Genomic DNA, 7849 nt, shown 5'->3' with positions numbered 1-7849 from the left:
CCCTTGTTCTTCGCTTTATGGGGCCAGCTGTCTCTGAGCATCAAAGCCCACGCAGGGCCCCGCTCCGTCCTGCAACAGCTCTATAAAAATGTAATTACCCGTCTGCAGCGCACACCATCTTCCTGTTTCTTCTCCCGGAAAAAGCATCTGACAGCCCTGTCCTGTCAGCTTGTAAAACCCAGCCGAGCAGCCCGGCCCCGGCATGGGACGCGCGCACCCCGCAGACGCTGGGGGCCGTCTCGGGCCCTCCGGGCAGCAGCTGCGAGGTGGCCGGAGGGTCTCAGAGGTGCCAAGGACGGCGGTGTGTCCTGGACACTGCAGACGCCACCCAGGCAGGCTGGGGCCTTGGGCCGCCAGGAGCCAGGCCTGGGCCGCAGCCTACGGCTCAGGGGGCCGGGCCTTCACTGCGTCATGAGTGGGGAGAGCCGCTGCACACATGGCTATGAAGCCAGACCCCAGACGCGGCTGGGACCCACACTTCCCTGGGGCAGGGGCACAGGGAAAGGCTAGCGAGCAGCACTGGCCAGGGGCAGCTTCCCATACATCACAGCCAAAGCCAGCGGGCAGAGGTGGCCAAGACTACAAACAAGCGTGGGCCGGGTGTGAACTCTGGACCAGACCCTACAGGGGCTCCATCGCCATGGCAACCACGGGGGGGGGGAGAGGTCACCCTGCCATCACAGGGTGGCGGGGAGGAGCAGGAGTGAATTCTGGCCTCCTGGACTTCACCTGGCCTTTTCTTGGAGTCTGAGGGTGGCCTGGGCAGTCTTTGAACCAGGCCTCTCCATCTCTGGGTCGGGAACTGAGGGTGAGGGAGGAGGCCACCAGCGAGGCCTCGCAGGGCCCAGCATCCACAGCGGCCTGTGACCGCTGTCCGCTCAGCAGGATGCCCGTCCTGGGCTGACAGACTGCTACCCATGGCACGGCCTGCCCAGGCCCATTGAGAGCTCGGCCTCAAGTAAGGTCAGGAGCTCAGTGGCCAACCATGTGGGCTTCGGGTCAGCCTGGGCTGGGTGGCCTCGGAACCATCCGCGGTCCCTGCTCAACTGCCCTTTGCCCACCCGTGAAATGGGATCAAGAAGTTACTCTGCTCCAGGGCTATCCTGCAGAGCGAAGCTGGCCCCAGCTCAGCCTCACCCAGCCCCGGCTCAGCCTTGCCCAGCCCAGGCTCAGCCCCAGCCCCGGCTCAGCCCCAGCCCCGGCTCAGCCCCAGGCCCAGCTCAGCCCCAGCCCCAGCTCAGCCTCGCCCAGCCCCGGCTCAGCCCCAGGCCCGGCTCAGCCCCAGGCCCAGCTCAGCCCCAGCCCCAGCTCAGCCTCGCCCAGCCCCGGCTCAGCCCCAGGCCCGGCTCAGCACTCACACCAAGGCCACATCCCAGCCACCCACTCCCAGGCCGCGCAGAGGTGGTGGGAGACATGGATGCTAGGCAATTAGTTGAATGTCTATTAAACAATTAGCTAGGAAACTGGTGCATTAGCATCAGCCGTCATAATGGGACTAATGACCCCTGGGCAGAGCGCAGATCCGCCAGCCGGGACCAGATGGACGTCTTCAGGTGGCACCCAGTGGCCAGGTTCGCTACCTTGGTTGCCTGCTACCAGTCAGGAAGCCGAGAACAGAGACAGGATGTGTGGCGCGTGCAGGGGGCCCAGGGAGGGGCCACCCTGCAGAGGTGGAGCGCTGCTGACCCCTGACACCAAAGGCAGAGGGCACCCGCAGGGCCGAGGGACACACGCGCCGTGGCCTCTCTCCCCAAGGGACCTGGGGCAGACAGCGAAGCCCCTGGGCCTGCTGGGGTTCCCGGGGGTACAGCCTGGGAGGGGAGAGCAGAGGGAGGAGGGTGGAGGCCCGGGTGACACCAGTGGGAGACAAAGGCGGCACTGGAGCGCGGTATTTGAGGGGATGGGGGGGCGCAGACCCGCCACCCACCCAGGCTCCACGGAGATGAACCTGGACAAGGCCATGGGGCTGTCACCAGCCACAGAAGAGTTCGCTCCAAGCAGGTGGGGACCCCGTGTCCAGATTAAGAGCGTGAGAGGCCGTGGATCTAGGGGAGCAGGCGGGGAGAGGGGAGCGCACCCCTACTGGGAAGGACCAGGCCAGGGAGGGCTGGGACTTGGCCTTGAACCGGCGATGTCTGGTGTCTGATTTCTGCTGGCACCGGCAGCCGGGGTAGCACATGTGTGACCCGACCCGGACGAGGGTCACTGTGACCCGCACACAGCTGAGCATTCCTGGAGATGACACCCACTGGGCGCTGCTCCCCGAACTCGGCCAGCTCTCCCCTGGCCGGAGTCCACTACACCCGCCACCCCCTCCCCCGGTCACCACCCCTGGTCAGGCACCAGACGCAGCTGCCAGATCAGGAGCATCTCAGGGCCAAAAATGACTCAGCGCAGCTTCCACTGAAACAATGTGTGTGTGTGGGGGGGGGTAGAGGCGGAGCCAGGAGCTGCCCATCATCCAAAGGCTCCGCCCACCCCTCTGGTACTGGTGTCTTAAACTGCAGCACTGTGCAGCTTCACAGAATGCCCGACTTAGGGCTGGGGAAACTAAGACTCAGGATCAGGGATGGAGCTGCTCAGGATGAGACTCTGGAGAGAGTACACAGACCACAGGAGATCTTCACATTCCCCAAATAAAACTGTTCTGAAAGTTGCAAGTAAATTTGCAAGGCAAATGCAAGTGAATCTTGCAGAGCAGAGCTCTGGGGGAGGGGGCAGGGAGGGGGCGGTTCTGCCATGGCGGCAGGAAGTGCCCGGGTGCCTGCACACCCCACTTCTCTGTGAGCAGGGCCGGAAGCGATCACTGCTGAACTCCAGGTGTGCGGCTTGGCCCAGGGCCGGGGATGCTCCAGACCAACATGGGGGCCACCGCGGAGCCAGAGCCGTGACAAAGGAAAGGTGGAGGCGCCCCATGTGTTTCACTGGACACGCGTCCTAGGTGGGCACTGCTGGGCCCTACAACTGAGACGCGATTAACACTGGGACTTCGTTCCAAGTGCCGTCCTTTTCCTGTGCACGATTTCCACCTGCAAACCTTCACTCACCCACCTCTGAGCTTTGCAGCCATCCACATCCCAGCTTGTGGTCCCCTCCTCCAGGAAGCTGGCCCTCCCTCCTCTTCCATGGAGGTTACCCTCCTTGTAGCTACTCGCACAAAGCCCGAGAATTGCTTCCGATGCCAGGAGGGACTTCCCTAAGGTCCCAAGGAGGCTAGATTCTCCTGCTTCCTGTGCTTTCCCACTCACAACACAGATTCTACTTCATCTGCTGTCTATCTTCTCCTACTGGACCAAAGCACCATGAGGATGGATGGAAACTACATCTGTTCTGTTAACCAGTACATCCCCAGAACTTAACACCGTGTCTTGTTCACAAGAGGCACGAATAAAGGGTGAGAGGATGGGTGAATAGATGAGTACATGGATGGATGGATAGTTGGATGAATGAATGGATGGATGGGTAAATGGATGGATGGATGGTTAGATGGATGAATGGATGGATGGGTGAATCGATGGGTGGTTGAATGAATGGGTGGAGGGTGGATGTATGGATGGATGGATGGGTAAATAGAGGGGTGGTTGGATGGGTAAATAGAGGGGTGGTTGGATGGATGATGGATGGATGGGTAGATGGATGGTTGGATAAATGGATGGATGGCTGGATGGTTGGATAAAAAGATTGATGGATGAATAGATGGGTGGTTGAATGAAGGGTTGGGTGGCTGGCTGGCTGGCTGGCTGGCTAGATGGCTAGATGGATGGATGGATGGATGGATGGTTGGATAGATGAATGGATGGATGGGTAAATAGGGGGTGGTTGGATGGATGATAGATGGTTGGATAAATGGGTTGATGGATGAATGGATGGATGGTTGGATGGATGGAGAGATGGATGAATAGATGGATGGTTGAATGAAGGGGTGGGTGGCTGGCTGGCTGGCTGGCTGGCTGGATGGATGGATGGATGGTTGGATAGATGAATGGATGGATGGGTAAATAGAGGGGTGGTTGGATGGATGATGGATGGATGGATGGTTGGTTGGTTGGATGGATGGATGGATGGGTGAATAGATGGGTGGTTGAATGAATGGGTGTGAGGATGGATAGGTGGATGGGTGGATGAATGGATGGATGGATGATGGATGGATGGATGGATGGATGGATGGATGATTGGATGGATGCATGGTCAGTTGGATGGTTGGATTGTTGGATAACTGGATTGATGGATGAATAAATTAATGAATAATGACCAATGGTTGGATGAATTAATTTTAAAAGCAACCAGCGAGTAAAACAATGAGCAAATAAATCACTGAGTCCATGAACGAAGCACTGACATGAGATTTTTCCAAGATGGAATAATGCAGTGTGGTTTCCAGAGCAAGGACGGCTGAGGTCAAACCTTGCTGGATTTGCCACCTGTGTCACCCTGGGAGAGGTGACACCAACATTTCTGAGCTTCCCTTTCCCAGCCTACAGCAGAGAGCAAACTGCCAAGCCCAATCTCACCGGACCTTGTGGGTTAAATGAGATACGGCACGTGCAGCGAGCATCACTGCGTGGTCCTGACGTGTTCCCACTTAGGACAAGAATCATCTAGCCCAGCGCCTAGCATGCCGCACGTACAGTGTTCTCAGAAACATTGAATAAATAAAAGGCTATTTTAAGCCTGGGCCGGAGCATACAGAAGTTGGGAATGTCCGCTACACTATGTCCTGAAGGAAGCTGAAGACACACAACTAAGCACCAGCACCTGACACGTGGCAAGAGACAGAACCAGAGGAGAGAACTTAGCCCTTCACCAAAGCTGGGCTGTGGACAGCCGCCGAGAAAGCAAGGGCTTCAAGTCTCTGATGTCAGAAACTGACGCAGCACCTTAGGGGTTGCCTGCGTTCTTTTGAGACACATGTAGAAAACGTTAGGGGTGGAAGACCAGGGTAAACACAACTCACCCTCAAATGCTTAAGAAAAGTGACATACACACACATGTATGCATACGAATATATTATAAATAGCTGGGTCCACCAAGGAGAGTACTAACAAGACGTGAACTTAGTTGAAGGATATAGGGGCGTGCTTTATACTACTCTTCTTTCTTAAAACTTGAACTTATCTCCAAATAATGATTTTTGAAGATTGTGACCGGGATCTGGAGCCGCACCGTGTTACAGGTTTTGTGCAGAAGTTACTCAGGGAAAGCCACCTGGCCGGGCACAGTGGTACACAGCTACAATCACAGCACTGGAGAGGCTGAAGAAGGAGGATTGAGCAGCCCAGCCTGGCCTACATAGTGAGAGACCTGGTCTCCAAAAAGCAAAGGAAGGAAGGGGCTGGGTGAGGGAAGGGAGAAAGGGAAGTGAAGGAGGGAGGAAAGGAGAGAAGAAGAAAAGGGAAGGAGAAATGGAGGGAGAGAAGAGAGGGAGGGAGGGAGGAAAGAGGGAAGGAAGGAAAGAGGAAGGGAGGAGGGAAGAAAGGGAGAGGAAGGGACAAAGAAAAGAGAGGAAGGGAAGGAGGGGAGAAAGGGAGGGAGGGGAAAAAGAGAGGGAGGAAAGAAAGGAGGGGTAGAGGAAGGAAAGGAAGAAGGAAGGAGGAAAGAAAGGGAGGAAGGGAAGGAGGGAGAGAAGGAAGGAAAAGAGGAAGGGAGGAGGGAAGAAAGGGAGAGGAAGGGACAAAGAAAAGAGAGGAAGGGAAGGAGGGGAGAAAGGGAGGGAGGGGAAAAAGAGAGGGAGGAAAGAAAGGAGGGGTAGAGGAAGGAAAGGAAGAAGGAAGGAGGAAAGAAAGGGAGGAAGGGAAGGAGGGAAAAAGGAAAGCAAGGAGGGAGGAAGGAGGAAAAGAGGAAAGGAGGGAGGAAGGAAAGAGAGGAGGAACAAAGGGAGGGAGAGAGGGAGGGAGGGAGGAGGGACTCATGGGTCCACGCACGGGAGCCGAGTACACAGCGTGCCACAGTTCGTGGCGCTATCCCACCTGCCGCCCTTTCTCAGGGAGAACAGGCTCAAGCCCACGGACCCTTCGAGTTCCACCGCCAGCCGCACAGCTGCCCCGGGCTCTCCGGGGGCTCCCTGAGGAGCACTTCAGCTTCCAACTTGGGGCGAATCTGCCCTCATCGTCTCGTGCCTCTGTTTCCCCAAATCGAAGCAAACTGCCGTCAGGAGAAGAGGCTCCGAGAGCGGCCGGCCGGCGGGCATCCCGTACCCTCTCCAGATGCATTAGTGCTATGGGGGATGGTGATTACCACCGTCATCATCATCATCATCATCTCGTCTTCCTCCATTAACCCCAGCTAATGGAGCCCGGCCTCTCGCTCTCTCCAAAGGGCAGAAATCCACCTCTGCCCACCCCGCCTGGGCCCTGCCACAACCCACACAGCTCCCGCCCAGAACCTGAATCACGCCGGAGTTTCAAGAGAGCAGTTATGCAGCCATTTCCTTCCGCTCTCAGCAAAGGTTAAGTGGCCCGGCCCTCCGCCCAGATGCCACTGGCGGTGCCCAAGCCGGCTTTCCATTAGACACGGGGGCCTGCTAGCTGGCCCGCCCCGGCCCTCATGCTCAGACAACCCTGGCCTCGCTCTCTCTCCAATTTAAACGGCACTCACAGCTCCTGTGACTCGGGCTCCCAGTACTAAAAGGAGCCGCAGCCATAAAATCTATTAGGAACCCTTTGTCTCATTTGTTGTGAACTTCTAAGAAAAGGCACTAAGAGGACCAGTACCCAGAAACCCTCCGTAATCCTGCCTGGTCCGCAGCGGCAAAGGCCCCATTACCTAGGCAACAGGCCCTGCGTGCTGGCTAAAGGCAGGACTTGAGCCCCCAAAGAGGCCGTTGTATACATCTATTGCGACATTTTAAAAGGCCCTTGTGTAAAAAAACAGGGGGATGGCAGCGGAGGGGAGAGAAAGAGGGGGGAAATTAATTTCCTCTCATTTCCTGCCTGCTGCGCGGACTGTGGTCCAGAGGCCGAGGCCGGGTCCCGCTCTGCACCTGGGGCCACGCTGGCCAGGGCGCCGCCGTCTCTGCACACACCTCTGTGTACGCCTCTCCCCTCCCGCCCGGCCGCCACAGCCCGGGGCCAGCCCCAAAATAGCCTTCCCGACAGTCCTAGAGCCTTGGAAAGTGTCCCCTGGTATGACAGGTGACCGCCAGCCTGGACCTCGGTGGCCCAGCCTGCAGGGTCATTTTTGTTCATGCTTGTTAATCTTATGGATTCTGGGGTGCATTGGGGGGGGACTAGCTTCTTCCCCCTGGGCTAGTCTAGGCTCCTAGGAGGACTGTGTCTTTGTCCCCATTCTCCAAGAGTTTCGCCGTGTCCCCGAGGTTCTTGACAGGCAAGGCCCCAAGTCCTCCTGGTGCACCTCCAGCGCCTCCCGTGAGAAAAGCCACCTGACCTCCCGTGAGCTCTCCAGTCCAGCAGTAAGACGCAGACGTGTCCCCAGTTGGAGAAATTCATGTATTCATTCAACAAACACAGGGCAAGCTGTACTCTTTTAGCACTGACCAGATAGGAAAGGTCGCCATGGTTCCTTTCCATTAGAAGAATCTGGAGTTCCACTTATACTGAGATAAGAAAAATGAAGCCGGGCACCAGTGACTCACGCCTGTAATCCTAACTACTCAGGAGGCTGAGATCTGAGGATCTTAGTTCAAAGCCAGCCCAGGCAGGGGAAAGCCTGTGAGGCTCTTGTCTCCAATTAATCACCAGAAAACTGGAAGTGGGGCTGTGGCTCAAATGGTAGAGTACTAGCCTTGAGCAAAACAGTTCAAGGGCAGCACCCAAGCCTTGAGTTCAAGTACTACAATTGACCAAGACAAAAGAAGAAGAAGAAGAAGAAGAAGAAGAAGAAGAAGAAGAAG

The sequence above is a fragment of the Dipodomys ordii genome, unplaced genomic scaffold (genome assembly GCF_000151885.1).
Source record: "Dipodomys ordii isolate 6190 unplaced genomic scaffold, Dord_2.0 Scaffold23, whole genome shotgun sequence".
Lineage (NCBI taxonomy): Eukaryota > Metazoa > Chordata > Mammalia > Rodentia > Heteromyidae > Dipodomys > Dipodomys ordii.
Note: the sequence above shows the minus strand (reverse complement) of the source record.